The 16,561-nt window shown below is 43.8% G+C and overlaps 1 protein-coding gene across 3 annotated transcripts in view; it reads left to right on the top strand.

Annotated features, from left to right (window-relative positions):
• Positions 1 to 4,716: 4,716 nt before the first annotated feature.
• Positions 4,717 to 16,561, top strand: part of LOC138480660 (zinc finger protein 182-like) — a 637,235-nt gene continuing 625,390 nt past the window's right edge. For all 3 annotated transcript variants that reach the window (XR_011274114.1, XM_069612333.1, XM_069612330.1), the window contains exon 1: positions 4,717 to 4,790. The gene's annotated coding sequence lies outside the window, so the exon portion shown is untranslated. The remainder of the gene's footprint in view (positions 4,791 to 16,561) is intronic.

The raw sequence follows: 16,561 nt of genomic DNA, 5'->3' as shown, positions 1-16,561 counted from the left end.
GCCTTGAAACACTTGTGTATAGGCGCGTTACAAATGCCATATCATATATCATATCATATCATATCATCATATCATATCATACAAGAAAAGGACAGACCTTAGGGATAAGTGCAGAGGGAATAGGATCAGAGGGGGATGCAGTAGGGTGAGCTTTAGCTAATAGAAGAGAAACTATAAATTGGAGCAAAGTGAGCAATGGAAGTGTGCTAGGCAGAATCATATACAGTACCCTTAGGGAACGCTGCATACAATTAAGTCTAAAAGTGATAGTACAATTTCACCTTTGGTACAAGCCTGCACTACACAGTAAAGTGGTACCGATGGCTGAGCAGCCAGACTTATCTCAAGAGCAAAGTGAGCAGTATCAGAAGTTACACAAAGGACAGCAATTACTGTGACTCAAACAAACACTGACTCAAGGTTTCTGGTTAAAAAATGTAAGTAAATTTATATTTAAACCATCTGTTCACAAAACACTTCACTTCTTTTAAATAAAACCATACTCTAAATACACTACACACAACCAATTCCTCTTGTTCAGGTCAATTCAAGGTAAGTACATTAGGATTTGACAGACCAGTGTTTCAAAACAAAGACGTTACCGTTGGTTAATACGGGATCACTTTTTGACAGTAATGACAGTTCGGTCTTACGAAAATAAAGGGTACCCGCGGGCACAAATGCACCCAGAATTAAAACAAGGGAATAGTGGATAAAAATCATAGGCAATACTTTTGTCAAGGCAATAGAATCAGAGGATGTTTTCTAAGAGGCAGATAAAAGTCAATGGGCCTGCGCCAGTGTCAAATGGAGCAGGGGCTCTGTTGTCGAGGATCACACGGTTAGAATAGTTCAAGATTAACGTTGCCAGGAGTACTGGATATTGTCAAAGGGAAGCAAAAGTTATAAGACGGAAGGAAGAAAGGATAAGCCTTCGGAAAGGAAAAGGGTTCACCCCAATTCCTCAAGGTCGGACGGAGAGGACGACCAAATGGACACAATACCTTATTCGGCTGAAGAAAGCTGGTGCTACGGCAGTTGTTCCTGGTAGTTCCTGCAGACTCACGGTTCCTGAAGCTTCAGTCGTGGGGACAAGAAGGAGGACGTCTGAAGCAATCTGCACTACCCAGGGATGAGGCCAGCATCAGCAAAGTAACGATGCTTAAAATCAGGAGCAGGCTCTTCTGATGGCTATCCGGACCACTACAGCTCAGTGCAGCGATTTCGACCCAGAAGAGGATTCTCTGGCTGTAGAAGGTGAGCTGGTTGATCCCACCAGGCTCAATGGAAGAAGACTCCGGACTGGATCTTCTCTGTCTTTGAAGGGTAGATAGCTCAGGACTGCAGCAGGGCTTCACCGGGATCCAGGAGTTGCAGCAGCCGTCTTCTTCATCACTTCTCTTCGGTTCTTGTAGTTCCAGTGGCGACTCTGACTTCCAGCCCAAGAGTCCTGCCTTTAATGCCAGAATCCCCCATTCACACAGCCTGGCTATCAATCACACAGCAGGGGAATTGTCCAGCCCAGACAACCACCTCAGCCAATCGACACAAAGTGTGACTTAGGTCTCCAAGGAGACCCAGTGCAGGGGGTTACTAAACCCCTCCCTCACATTAAGCCCACCTAGACACCCAGACTCCAAAGGAGGGCTTCTTTGCAGAAGCCCACCAACGGATGGCGAAAAAGGAAACCAAACCTGGTTTGGAACGAAAAGCAAACAAAAAGAAAGACCTTTCCAACACGAAATAGTGAAAAACCACGCTAGGACCAACGATAAAAATGATATGGGGTAGCGGGTTTTATGTCCAGGTCTGTCACCAGAGCCAGAACACTAACACGGGAATCCGTGTAAAAATTAGAGTTACCACTGCCACCAGCCATGCCGAGTCGGGAAGGGGGACACAAAGTGCCCCTTGAAGTACAGAAGGACAGGGGAAAAATATTCCACTCCAGTACTCCATTGTAAGATGGCTTGTACTGGATCTGTATTTTAAAAGGACTAGTAAAGCCAATGGTGACTTTACAGGTTGCTGGGGGACAGTAGTCATCCCCAGAAATGGAGTTCACAAGGGAAGTCTAAAAGACATCCCTGTGTCACTGCACTAAAGGTGCTGTGTGACACACAACTAAAAAGTTGATGCCTAGGGAATTGGTGACACTCCATAGCCCATGAGCACAAAAAGTACAACACACACATAAATACACTGTAAGAGTGGGAACAAGGCTCACACTCTTACCAAGTGGAAAAAATAAACCTCAGAAATCCAGCAAAGCTGCTGAGGGACTCACTAGGTAAGGGAAATTAGCCATAAATGAGAATTCTCCATAACAAAGTGTGAGGAGTAGGGGCAGGAGAAGTAGCAGCTTTAGGTGAATTAGAAGCTTCAATGTCATTACGAAGAGAAAGGACTTTAGAGGAAAAGAATTGAACAAAGTTAGAAGCATATACAGAATGATCCAAGATGGGAGGAGAGATGAAGGGTTTGAAAAAGATGCCTAGGATGAGTAGACTGTGTATGTAAAAGATCAGAGAAATAGAGACTCTTAGCGTAAAGTAAACAGTCATCGCAAAGAGCGCGATAAGCAAAGTAAGATGAATGATCACACTCTGATTGTTCTTCAACCAACATCTTTCAAAACGATGAAGAAGACGGCACATACAGCATAGATTAGGGGAAAGCCAAGGTACGAAGGTTTACGAGTAGGTTGGAAAGAGGACAGGGGATAAAGAAAAGGAGGTAAGAGAAGAAAGTGGAATTAAAGAGTGAAGGCTTAAAATTGCATAGGTCACGCTGAGAAAAAGTTAATGAAGGAGAAAAGGCAGAGGAACGTACAGCACTTTGAGGAGATAATGATACAGAAAGAAGAGATTGATCAGAGAGATAAAGTGCAAGAGATTTACAGGATTCTTATCATAATAAATGATCTGAGGTCATCCATTTGTACAAACTGGTGGCAATTAGCAAGTAGTATTTGAAACCACTGAAGACCATCTTGCTGATGCCCATCCAGTGATGTCGATTGTTGGTGAGTGTATGCTGAGAGGTGTGGCTAACCAGAAGGAGGACTTGGACTACTGAGGGTCACGATTCAAGGGCGTTTATTTAAATCAAAAGAAAACTGCCCATGTGGCCCTATCACTATGAGGGAAGTTCCCTCCCTTCTAAAACAAAACTAAGGGTGCAAGAAAATAAACAGTCCCGAGTCCAAATCCTAGGTGGCTAACTGGCGCTACCACTTTAGAAAAACAAACTAAAAAGAAAAGTGGCGGCTTTAGCAACAGTCTTGGTGTGAGCCTCTGCCTGGCCCAACTCCTAGATTACTTAGATTCAGAGTTCCTTTAGAACATAATGAGTTACCAGTCTTTTTGGTAATTAAAATGATATGTTCTCTATATTGTATTCTTTTCCCCCTTTGAAAAGAAGAAGGGCCTCATTACGAGTCAGTCGGTCCGGAAATAACGGTGGCGGTAAACCTGCCGCTAATGTTTCCGGACCGGCTGATCTAGAGTTCTGCAGGCCGAGGTGTCATTCCCGCCAGGTCTGGTTTAACACCACCCGCCTGCAGGAGGACGTGGAAACACCGGCGCCATCACGAGATGGTGCCGGTGTTTCCACTTCCCCATTCCCATGGAGTCCTATGGGACTGGGGAATGGGGATTTACCGAATTCCGCATCTGGAATTACCGGGTCACCGGGGTTGTAATGCTCCGGTGATTCTGGGAATCGCGGAGACGGAATTGTAATACGAGTCCGGCGGTAACCTGCCATTTTTTCCGGCTCGGTTACCGCCGGACTCGTAATGAGGCACGAATTCTCCTTAGATGACTTTCTCAAATGTTTACATGTGTTCTTATTCCTCCAGGATCACTGTTAATACAATATTCAGTGTCTCACCTGTTTTGCACGGGGACTCCCCAAAGTCCTGTGCCTCTTTAACAGGTGTATTAGTACTCAATAGATTTAATAAACGTTGGCTGACTGCCCACTCAGGTATTTGCAGGTTATCATCCAATTGGTTTTGCCAGCCTGGTTTCATAGTGCTCATACTCCTTCCAATCCGTTTCACGTAGGACGCATGCTCGTCTGATTGTATCAGTTCCTCATGCCTTTGTCGGCTTTCCCAGCCTCGGTATAAAACCACATGTGACCATTTCACTCAGTTTTACATTGGGCGTATGCCTGTTCATTTCGTTCAGGTTCTCGTACAGTGGACGGCTTCTCCATACTTGAAAGTGTTTGGATATCTTTCATGACTTAATATATGGGCCGTGTGCCTGTGCCGTTTTCTCCGGCTGTTATACCTTTGTCGGTTTCAGCAACCTAGAAACAAAAGTTATGGCATTCTCACTTTGGAAACGTTTGCTTCCTTATCGGTAATTGTCTCAGCAGAAATGACACTTGCTGTGTGGAAATCAGGGACCCAGACCCCTTTCCTTTGTCTGGTCTCAACATCGGTTGACGGGTGCCAGGCCCACCACTTTTCTCCAGGGGTCGCACCACCAGTGAGGATAGTTGTTTTCCCATCCTAATCCTCTCCTGACCAGACCCTTTTGCTCAGTCAGCACGCCCACCTGTCCGCCTCAAGCTAGCGGGTCTCACTTCTCCCACGCGTTATAGGTAGAGCAGCGTGGAAGTTGTGACATTCCTGGATGCGCGGATATTGTCGTTCCGTCACGCTCCATTAGAACGTCTCGCAACGTTCTAGTTTTTTTTCCAACATGGCGCCTCCATTGGATTTAGTCCACTCTGAGTCGCGGATTGGCTTTGCAAGACTTTCCTCAGCTCTTATGGTAGGACACTTAGTTCTTTTTTATGTGCTCTTCGCCACCCTACGGCACTCTGTTTCCTTGCTGGGAGCCTTTTCTCCACATGGCTTCCTCTTGGTTTTCATACCTTTGCCCTCGCTATTTACTAGCTGATCTGTTCAGTTCCTGTCCTATTCTTCATTGCTCTGCTCCTTTCTCTGAATCCCAGAACTGTGCCTTTTTTCAAGTTACACTACCAGCCATTCTATACCTATCTGGACCTTGTTTTTTTTTTATGCCCGTTGAAGCTTTTTCCCCATATTATGCTGCTCCTGGGGAGTCACCTTGTCCAACTGGTGTATACAGAGGGACAGAGTGGCTTCCTTCCAGGACAGACCTTACCTCTTCGAAGGTTGACTTTTGTCGAAGAAGGCGGATACTACTGTTCAGCCTGAGAAAGAGCCCGCAGACAACAACCCTCGTGCCTCCCTCCATAGGAGTCCGTCCTGTTCTTATACACATCATCAGTATCAACAGAATTGTGTCTGTCTTCTTTAATTATGGTATTCAGACAATGTTTAGCATTACCTAAAGCTAATAGCTTGCAAGAAAGTTCTTTGTTGGCTAGAATCATAACGCAAGCTACCAAGTCTTTTCAACACCTGTATAGGTAGAAAGGGTGTAAGAAACTGGGATTTATTTATTGGAATGGAAGTCCTTGTCCTTAAGAGAGGTGTCACTTCCAGTGAGGTCGCACTTGCCCAGACCCCTAGGGTGGGTCTGGCTTAGTGGGCATACCGCGCTAGCCTCAAAGGTGGTAGATACCCTCAGGGGAGAAGGGACAATTTGTCCAGATTCGTCACATGGGTCAAGGAAAACTAGGAGGCAAGTGTGGCCATCATCAAGGACTTTAAGGGCATTGATGAATCACCTTGATGGCAGCTGTTTGTGCTGCATCTGGTTTTAAAGCCAGATTGGTAGGTCTGAATGAGGTTGTTGGCTTTAAGGTGTTGGATGAGTTGCATGGCTAATGCTTTCTAAAGGGGCTTACCTAGGATGGATGATGAGCAGATAGTTGCTGAGGCTGCCACGGTCTAGTGTGGTCCAGTGTTTGTCTCTTGGGAAGTAGCGGATATGTCTGGTCTTGAGGGTTGAGGGGAAGGTTAGGGAGCTGTTGACAATGGTCAGGTAAGGGAGGAGCACTTCAGTCGGAAGGGTCTTGAGTACAGAGACAGGGAGAATGTCATCCATGTACAATGTTTCCTCCTGGGATGTGAGGGTGGCAGCGAGGTCTTCCATTCTCAGGGCCTCATCATGAGTTGGGCGGTAACCTGACTGGGATACCCTCAACTGTATTTGTGTTACCGCCTACCCATCCAGTTGTATTACCGCCAGATCACGGGTTGAGCAGTAAACGGAATTCCGCATTCCCGGTTGGACCCACTGGGGAATTTCTAGTGCAATAACCACAGGTGGTATTACCACACAGTAATTGTGCCGAAAATAGCATTTTTCCAGCACATTTACCCCCAGCTTAGAGCTGGGGATAAATGCTGCCAGACTTATGATTTGGCGGACCCTTAAATGTGGCGGCAATATCGTTACCGCCACATTTAAGGGATTCCGCCCAACTCGTGATGAGGCCCTCAGTGTCTTGAAAGTTAGAAAATCTAACGGGTGATGATCACCCCAAAGTAACGAAGCAGCTCCAGCCACTCCTCCATCCCAAGCTGTTCGAGTATCTTCACATCCCACGCTCCATCCTCATCAAAAGGGAACAAAATTGACTTGGCCCTATTAATTTTAAATCCGGAAAACACCCTTTATCGACTTATCACCAACATTGATGCCGAGATAGAGGTATGCGGATTCCGCACATGCAATAGGCCATTGTGAGGGTACAACCCAAGCTTAAATTCTGAGTCCCTGACCCGAATCCCCTTCACATGGGCGGTATTCCTGAACCTCTCTGCCAATGGCTCCATTGATAAAGCAAACAGTAAGAGCAAGAGTGGACACCGCTTAAGACATACACAGTTAAGAACATTCCTTCCAAACCCATATTTACCAAGACCGCATACAGGAAGGCCCAGTCAACCCTATGAAAGGCCTTCTCTACATCCAAGGCGAGGAGCGTTGGATTACTCCCCTTCCCTTGAGCCATATCCATCAAACGCAGAGTCTTCCGCAAAGTGCCTGCCCCCTGTCTCCCTTTAATAAAACCAACCTGGTCTGCATGAACCAAACTGGGCATCAGATTCTCAACCCTAGAGGCCAACACCCCAGTAAAGAATCTTTGCAACCACGTTGTTAGGACTGATTTTCTATACTCAGGCTTGTTGGACACATGTATAGAAGGCCAAGCTATATATATATATATATATATATATATATATATATATATATATATATATATATATATATATATATATATATATATATAAATAATATATTTTTTTATTGTAACAATTAGTTATTTACACAACTTTAATTACAAAAAGGAAAAGTTTCTTCGCCATCATCCCCATTAATGGGCTGTATAAATTCATAATTAATTAAACTTTGATTCTATTTAAGATTAATCATTATCATTAAGATATAATATATAAAGATATATATAAGATATAAGATATAAAGACATAATTAATCATTATGCATTGAGGCGCAGCCTTAGAAATTTGTTGCGATGGAACCTGGATGGAAATCTTACCAGATATTTTGGTAATTTATATAGATTATTGGAATTTAAGCCCAAATTGAGCGAAGATGGCATAGAATCACATATTTCGGAGTTTTTTATCCAATTCCACTGTCTAAGCTTCCCTTTGGCAATCTGAGGCATGTCTATTACTGTGGCGCAAGAAATGTCGGTGATTGTTAATATCTTTCTGACTTTCAAGGCCCAGATACCTAAGATACCTAAGATTCCAGTATATGGATTTTCAGCAGATTCTTTAAGTATTTCATAGGCGGGTGCAACGTTGTTGAGGTTCATTTTGCTTAAGAGTGCAATTGATTTCCATTGAATCATTCCATTCAGAGGGTCCAAGCCTAATTTGTACCTTATCGCTGCAATAGACACATAGGACGGTAGGGCCAACACCCCTCTCCAAGATTGACCTTCTAGGCTTGCCCAGATACGATTGTTGATATTCAATCCCGCCTCCGCCCCATGTGTTAGAGCAGGGATGAATTTCTGGCGATAAAAGGTCAGGATTGGGATCAAGGTGAATTTGTCATATTCGTTATGCAAACCTTTGCCTTGCAAGGTGAAGGATGACATACGCTGTTTCAAATCAACTATCCAATCCCGTTCTCTGATGGATTTGTTTATTTGGACCCCTAGATATCGTATAGTTGAGACGGAGTCAATATTTACACGAGCTGATTTCCCTGCATTCATTTCAAGGTCATTTGCTTGTAAATAGACTAATGCATTTAAAAATCGTTGTAGACCGATCTCAGTTTGATCAAACAACACAATGTCATCTGCATAGATCGCCGAGCTTATCGTCTGACTGTTTAGTTTCGGCAGAAAACAGCGGATATTTTGCAACGCCTCAGGTAGATTGGCAATATACAGCTTGAACAACAGCGCTGCCAATGGGCATCCTTATTTGACGCCTTGAGTTGTTAATACCTCTTTTGTCAGATGACCGCTGTTGTCAATGCAGACTTTGATTGATGTTTCATTGTGTAAGGCCATGAGATGTTGGAGTAAAGCTGGTGGACAAGACCATGTTGATAATTTGTTCCAAAGTTTTGTACGGTTAATTCTGTCAAAGGCTTGATGCATATCTATGCAGGCCATAAACATTTTCTTTTTGGACTTCAAAGTTTCAAGCTTTAACAGATTTACTATTAGAAGATTGACTTCTGTGCCGACATCTTTGGTGAAGCCAGTTTGGCGATTATCTAATAGGATGTTAACTGACGCCCTTGCCGCAATTTTCCGTTGTAAACAAGTACCAAATATTTTGCCTATTATGTCCAAAAGAACAATAGGGCGATAGTTGGCAGGATTGTCCCTATTGCCCTTCTTGAAAATAGGAACAATTACTGCAGATTCCCACGAGCCTGGAATTGACTTGGACAATGAGATCAATTCAAATAATTCCACAATGAAGTTGGCCCATGGCTCCATTATGTCTTTTATCATTCTGTTCGTTAGCCCATCGGGTCCTGAGGCACGAGAGCTTTTTATCTGTTTTATCAGTGTGATAATCTTGACTCTGGATTCGCATACGTCCCAGGGCTCTATTGGAAGCGTGGGCTCTGTATTGACATATGTCGTTGCGTTATAAAAGACATTTTTTAAATGATTCTCCCAAGTTAACATGGAGATGCAATTGGCCAAACTTGACTCTTGGCTATTATTCATGTTTAGAATTTTCCAGATATCTCTGGAATTTCGTTGTACAATCGGTCCAAGCATTAATTCTGCACGTTCTTGATCTCTGATTATTTTGAAGGATTTTACCCAGTTCCGATATTTCATTTAGCAGATTTTGATGGCCCCTTCTTTATCAATGATTGTGCTATTTTTCCTTTTTATTTGTCTGATAGTCTTGCGCATTTGCTTTTTCTTCTGATTGACCTGTGCACTGAAGACATTTTTTTTGTTGTTGCTGAGAATTACACATCGCTTTTTTGGTACAAAATTGCATAGGTAAGGGTGTGTAATTTATCTTTTCGGAGAAGGTTGTAGCATCATCTTTCAGTCAGTTACTCAGCAGACCAATGTGATGATCTTTAATTCGTAGCCGATTCATACCCTCATTTACCTCCACTGGACAGCTGTAGTGGTGCGCAGTAGATACCCGTTCCACTACACAAGTTAATTCTAATAGGCTGTGATCGCTGTCGTGGGTCTTGAGTATTAACAGACTATCTACTTTTGGCCAGAATGAAGAAGGGATCCAGTTATAGTCTAGTATTTTCTGACTTTTATCTCGTTGCCAAGTAGATCTTGGAGCGATATCCCCTTGAATGGTGCCATTTACCATCTCGCAGTTCCTCGCTTGCATGGCATCCATCCATTTGTCGCCCCGTGTGTAAATGGTACCAATTTGTGATGAGGTTCTAGGTGCTGCCTCAAACCATGGAAAATTAAAGTCTCCACAGATTAATATGGTTAAGTCACGGCAGAATGTTATACATGGGTCAATAATTGCTGTCACCGCTTTGATAAAGCTTGCCATTGAGATCATTGCAAGGTTCCAATATAGGTTTATAACCAATAACTGGGGGGAATGCTCCATCGGTGAAGATGTTCGATGTAATAAAGATCCTTGTACAAAGATGTTTGGAGTAAATGTTTGTAATATCTCCCAGCCATAAGAGTTATTCACCATTGTAATCAAACCGGAAAATGGTCATCCATGTTGATTTTTCCCAGCTTTGTTCAGCAAAATGGTATGGTATATCCATCTTTTACCGATGTCTCCCGCAGCCATGTTTCGTGGAGGCAAATAATAAATTTGACAGCGGGATAGGAAAATCTTGGAACAGATGGATAAATCATCTGGTGTTCCAGGATAATATCCCGCATGTTTTAGCTCCCACTTTTTGCAATAGCTAAGCTCGGGTGTCTTTGTAAGATTCAGCTCGTCTTGCGATTTCGTATGAGTCTTTCTGAATGAATTTCGATGGAGGCCCAGATGCTCTTAAAGAAAAATGGCTCCTTAACTCATCACGCCAGCATTCAATTGATGTTTTTGAATCTTTGTCTTTTAAAGGTTGTATCAAGCTTCTCTCAGATTGTACTTCAAAACCATAAGATAGAAGCTCGTCTTCTGCCGCCAGTAAAGTTTTTCAACTGCAATTGATCTTATGTGTAAAAGCACCTTATCGGCCGAATTGTCCGAGATGTATTCCACAATCAGTATATCTTCTGTGGTGATTGTGCGTAGCGAGGGAATGTTATGAAGTAATTTCATCACATTTCTTCTGTTTAAGTTCACATCACAGTCCTCAGGGAACATATTTTCCACGCTTGGTGTCTTGTCTCTGTCTGATGCCTTTCATGATCTTTTGTTTTCAGTGTTTGATGTTTATTCAATTGAACGGTGGTCATTCTAGGGCTTAAATTTTAGGACGATTTCCAACCTCTCTTTCGTGGTGAGGCCTGGGGCATGGCAATGTGTTGTTTAGGTATAATGACCGTTGTAGATTGAACTGAAGGTAATGTAGGATCTTTTCTTACATCCACCTGCTTCTTACTTGTTTGTTCATCCATTCCTGGCCTATATTTTAGCTCCTGGTTGAATCAATAGAATACGTCAATAGATCACATAGATCCACAGAACCCTTGGCAGCCTGTTTGTTGCATCTCAGAGTCTAGTCTTGCCCGCTTATTTGGATTTTTTTGTTTGTGATTTAAAGAAGGCTTTGCACCAGTAGGCTGACTCTCCGGCTCATTCAAATGTGACCTAACTGACTTATCTAATGATTGGCCTTGTGATTTGCGGTCAAATAGGCCAAGCTTTTGAGGGGTTGACAGATTCCTAACAAATTGTTTCATATTTGTGTAAAGCTTTTTTCTTGGATTTTTCACTGCTTTACTTATGCCAAGTCCTTGTTTCTTTGAAATCGTCTTTGCTGTTGTTGCAATAAGTGAAGGGATATTCTTCGCTGGTCCAGTGAATATATCGAAAGTCAACTTCTTTCCAATAACAGGTAGATCAGATGCAGCTATTGCCATACTAGACATCTCTGGAACTTGTAGTGATTCATTTGCTGCTTTATTATCCCTCGTATATCCCCACTATTTTTTGCATCTAATGACATCAATGGGGCTGAGAGATTGATAACTGACTCTGCCGTATTGGCCGTGACTCTGTCGGATGTCTCACTTGCGGGTATTAAAATAGGGTTTTTGAGCTGGGAGTCCTTTAGTGGTGATTGAGCTGGTTTTGTTAATAGCTGTGAGCTTGTCGCTGGTACACTGTTATTAGTACGAACGACCACTTCACCCCGTTGTCCATGGTTCTGTTCACGACTCAAGTAACATTATGTCTCAACCATTTCATACATTCTAAGGTTGCAGACATGAGAGTAGAGTTATCAAGATGCGCACTTGTAGCCAAATCGCCAAGACGATATTGCCATTGTGATGAAATATCAAATTCTCTTTCCAGTCTTTGTTGCAGGACACCATTTAATTGCTCCATCGATTCTACATTTGTCAGTAAGTTGCTGATTTGGACTCCTTGCTCTTTTATGGACTTGTTTAAGCTTTCATACAATTTCACAAACGTAATCAGAGCTAAATATGTGGCAGCAAGAACATTGTTATGGATTTGGATACCCGCAGCCACCGAGAGATTTGTTTTATTTTGTTGTTCCTGAGCCATCTTTGCATGTTCTGAGTGCAGCGGCACTTCTTGTAATCGTTCGTCCGATGGCATCTGTCTCATCTTGCTTTGCGGGATAGTCTCTGCTTCAGTTATATCCTTATTTGTTTGTTTTGGCCTAAGTGCACCAAAGGCATATGACAAATTATCACTAGAAGAGGAGTAGCTCTTCTTTGTCGAACTGCACTGATCCAAACTCTGCGAATAAGTCAAGGGTGACGCCATCGAATCAAAGTTTGGCTGTGTTGACAGGTTAGCTGTATAACGTCCACAAGTGGCTGTATTTGTGGGTTCATCGATAGGCGTATTGACAAAGCTTTGTATTAGCTTTTCTTTCATTATTTGAAAATCTGCAGTTAGCCTCTCGGTAAGACGTGCCTCACGTCCCGCGGGGTCAAGGACTCTTGGCGTGTTGACTGATGGTGTTTGCAGCTTCTTTCCCATTTGTAGCTGATGACACTTGTTTGATTATGGGGTGTGCCCGCACAGTGTGAGAAAACACTAATGCTGAGGTTTATATTTAAAAGGGGCATTGCATATTTGGCATTTCAAGTCTCCCGTTTGAGACTTCAACGCTGTCGCCTCTTGTCGCTAAAATAGCCTGCTGCTGTGCCGGTATTTTTTTCCGTGCGCCTACTCGTTGATTTAAAATCAGTTCTGCATCAGGCTGGAGACCTTCATTTGTTGTTGATATATGTTCGAGCCTGCATAACTCAGCTGAATTTTTCAAGTCCAGCGAGAGCTCATTTCGTCTAATTGGGGGCACAAATGCAAAATTGGACGCATTAGAGTTATCTGCAGACACTTGCTTGAATTTTTTAATAGTTCAGTATCAGTTACGTCAAAGGGAGACTGAAACGACGATGTATTCACCTCGATCAGATTCGCCTCCAGAGCCGCTATAATTGGGACGGTTGATGAATTGAAAATCTGTGCTCGTTTATTGTCGCCATTTAAGGAGTCTACAGGAATCATCATAGTAACTAAAAAATCAGAGCCTTCATACTCGACTGCAATTATACTGTGGGCTGAAAAGTTAGTTGGAGCTTCTGTTAATGCAGCCGAGTCCGCCACAAATGGCAGTATAACTGCAGTTCACATGCACGCGCCTGCTATGGACTTGACTCCAAAGTGTGTCAAAAGCTTTTTCTCCTCTATGGTATTCATTGTCAGTGCAACTAGTGCTGGCATATTGTATGTCACTGGGTGCACTTGCTCATTTCGCATGTCCTGAGCATGAGGTAAAACAATTGTTAGTCCAGAGCTTACCTCAGTATCTTCATGAAGCGCCACAGCTGGGACGGGGTCCGAACTAGCAGATGCTGCTTGGGAGGGGGAGCCTTGCCGTTCAGACTCAGAAGTTGGATTTTCTGTTTCAGCCGCGTCTGTGGGCCCATCATGCAGCTGCGGCAGCTTCCGCTCATGTATCTAAGAGCAAACAATCGGGGGGTTTTGCCGTGGATCTGAAGTGGACTGGAGTAGACTGGGACTCTCCTCGGGACTCTGCGCGGTACTCCGCGCACCCGTGTACCTTTTAAGGTGGAGTCTACCAGAGGCAGAGGCCAGTTAAAGAAACAGTGATTGTTATAGCGAAATCCAAGGAACACAACGTTGCTGCAGCTCCTCACTCGTACAAAGACTGGAGTAGACTGGGACTCTCCTCGGGACTCCGACCTATATTGTGACAGGGACAATTCTGGGAGCTGTTGCCAAACCAGCTCAAAGTAGCAGTGACGAGGGGTCTAGGCTAAGTCTGAAGAGGTGGTAAGCTTGGAGAGGGTCCACAATGAGTACACACAATGGGAGTCACAAATTGCACTTAGACAATATGAATAAAAATACAGTTATTTATGGCCAAACAATACTATGAAAAATGACTATCAGGTAGACGTATCACACAACACTAATAATAGAATACGTATATACAGTCACTAGAGTAGGGCATAATACAGATCAAACCCCAGTAAAAGAAAGTACAGATTAGATTATGCACTATAGGTTTACAGAGAATTAGCCCCAACTTCAAAAGTCCTTCCCTGAGTTCTCTGGGGCCTTATGCCCAAATGTTCAGGAAACGTTCCGACAAAGTTTGTAACGCTGGAAAAAATGGGGTTCAGTGAACGATTCCAAGGGTTAGAGGGCAAGTTATCCTTGTCAATTAAAGTATCCCCAACTTTCAGAAGGCTTGGGGCCTCCTTCAGACGGATCACTGGTCTCCTCACGGGTCTCACAGCTGGACAGAAGTCTTGGCTCCTTCAGGTTTCTCCAGGATCTCTCCAGAGTGGGTGCAGGGCTCCTCTTCTTATCCGAAAAGCCAGGTAAGAGAAGAAACTCCTACTAGCCAATAGTAGAACTAGCCTGCACACACCCCAGCAGTGGTCCAATTAGGACCACTGGCGGGAACACTCATGCATATCACTCAGACACACTGAAACCAGTTTGTGGATTGGGACCAGACAGTCTCAGCCCACATCCTGCCAGTAAACACACAGACCTCCAGTAGCCTGCCAAAAGCCTCTGCTTTCCCGGCCACTGGAAGGCCATATACGGGTTTTCCTGGCCTCACAGGCCAGGAATAAGGCTAAAAGATAAGATGGCCAAAGGACAAGTGAAAAACCTTGTGGCATGGCCATGTTTGGTCACCAGTCACAGTTAGTAGTCAAACGTGGTAAGGCTAAAATGAAAAGCACCAAAAAAATGTAAAACGTCACTGCTGCCACCAGCTTGTCCATTTAGCACACCTAGAGTAACCAAATATCCTCTAAGTGCAAGTTTATGGTAAAACAAAAAGTGTACCCCATTGTACTGCATTGTAAGATGCATTGTACAATGATACAAATTTACCACAAGTGATACCAAGTTACTAAAAGTAGTAACAAAGTAACTAGACTAATGGAAACAATATTTCCCAGTACTGACAGCTTGAAGGACCTGTTAGTTTCCCTATAACAGATGAGCAAAAGAAGCTTAAGGCTTCACTGCACTGTAAAAAGTACAGGTCAATAAAAGCAAAAAGTTTGGGGGTCCACAGAAATGGAAGGAAAGTTGCAGTAAAGAGAAATCTTTCCTAACACTCGCCCTCCCCTCCCCCCCCCCCCAGACTAGGGACAGGGGGAATTAATCCATCCCTGGATGGGTACTCTGTTCCAGTCGGTTATCCCAGTTGGGCAGCCCATCAGAACTGCTAAATTTAAGATCTGGCATATGCCCAATAGTTACGTTCAAGGCATGCAGACTTCATGAACCACCTGAGCCACTTTGGATTCTCTCTCTCAATATCCACCAACCACAGTGAAGTGAGCCCCATGGAGGTAAAACCTCAACTTCCTATGGAACTATACGATGGAAAAGCAACTCTTCTCCACCTCGGGCCAACTGAGCTCTCCACTCCTAAACGGGTAGCTGATTAGACATATAGGGTGTTCCTCACCTTTGTCATCAAGCTGTGAAAGTTTTCCAACTGTCCCACTGTCATAGGCATATGCCTGCACTATGAAAGGTCTCTTCCAATCAGGTGCCCTTAAACCAGGGGCCTGAACTAGGGATGCTTTCAGGCCAGTGAAGGCCTTCTCATTCTCCAGGGTCCATCAGAACTCCTTAGGTCGCCTATGAGTAGTGAGGGCAGTCAGAGGGACAGCTATATTTCTATAGTCGGTCACTTTACTCCTGTATTTCCCAGTGAGGCCCAGGAAAGCCCTCGCTTAGGCTTGGGTAGTGAGGGTTGCCTAGTTCTGTATATTCAGTACTTCACTGACAAGAGGTTGCATCTTATCCCCACATACACCAACGTTCCGCATGAGGAAGGCCAATGGATCCTCTTCAGTTTGACACTTGGATGTCTTCCTGAACAAGTTGGCCTGATGAAGGTCCTGACGCCCAGTCTCCCGAGTTATTTCCCAGTTCCTTGCGAGTGGGAGGTGAATCTGCCATGTCATCCAGACATGTATTGCTGAGATCATTTTCCCATTCAGAACAGGGGCTAAGCTCATGTGACAGGTGTCAGTTGTAGCCACCAATCCAGAAGACCATACACTGAAGTAAGGCTCTGAAAAGGCCGAAACTGCTGTCTCATCCCCCTTAGCATAGATTGACAGCAGGGATGTTTCCATACCGTGCAGAGATCAAAACGGCAAGTTGTTACTGTAAAGACTGGAGGGGGGTTTCTGTACTCCTGCCCTCTATATGGCAGAGTAGAAGCACAGAGCACCCCAGCCAAGATTCTCTATAGGGTAGCTATGGACGAACAATCAAGGCTTAAGCTCTCAGGTGGTGATGCAGGCTGGTTCTTAAGTACAGTGTAGTCCCCAGCACCCACAAAGGAACGTCCACACACTATGTTAGGTGATAACACAGTTCTTTATATAAATAAGGTTCAGAATATATACACACTTTGTACTCTGGCAATTCTAGTATGGTAAATATGTACAATGTCTATGTGGTACCACAATTCACTCTGGACTC

Source organism: Ambystoma mexicanum, chromosome 5p (genome assembly GCF_040938575.1).
Source record: "Ambystoma mexicanum isolate Mex_15411 chromosome 5p, UKY_AmexF1_1, whole genome shotgun sequence".
Classification (NCBI taxonomy): domain Eukaryota; kingdom Metazoa; phylum Chordata; class Amphibia; order Caudata; family Ambystomatidae; genus Ambystoma; species Ambystoma mexicanum.
This window is presented reverse-complemented; position numbering and strand designations above follow the sequence as displayed.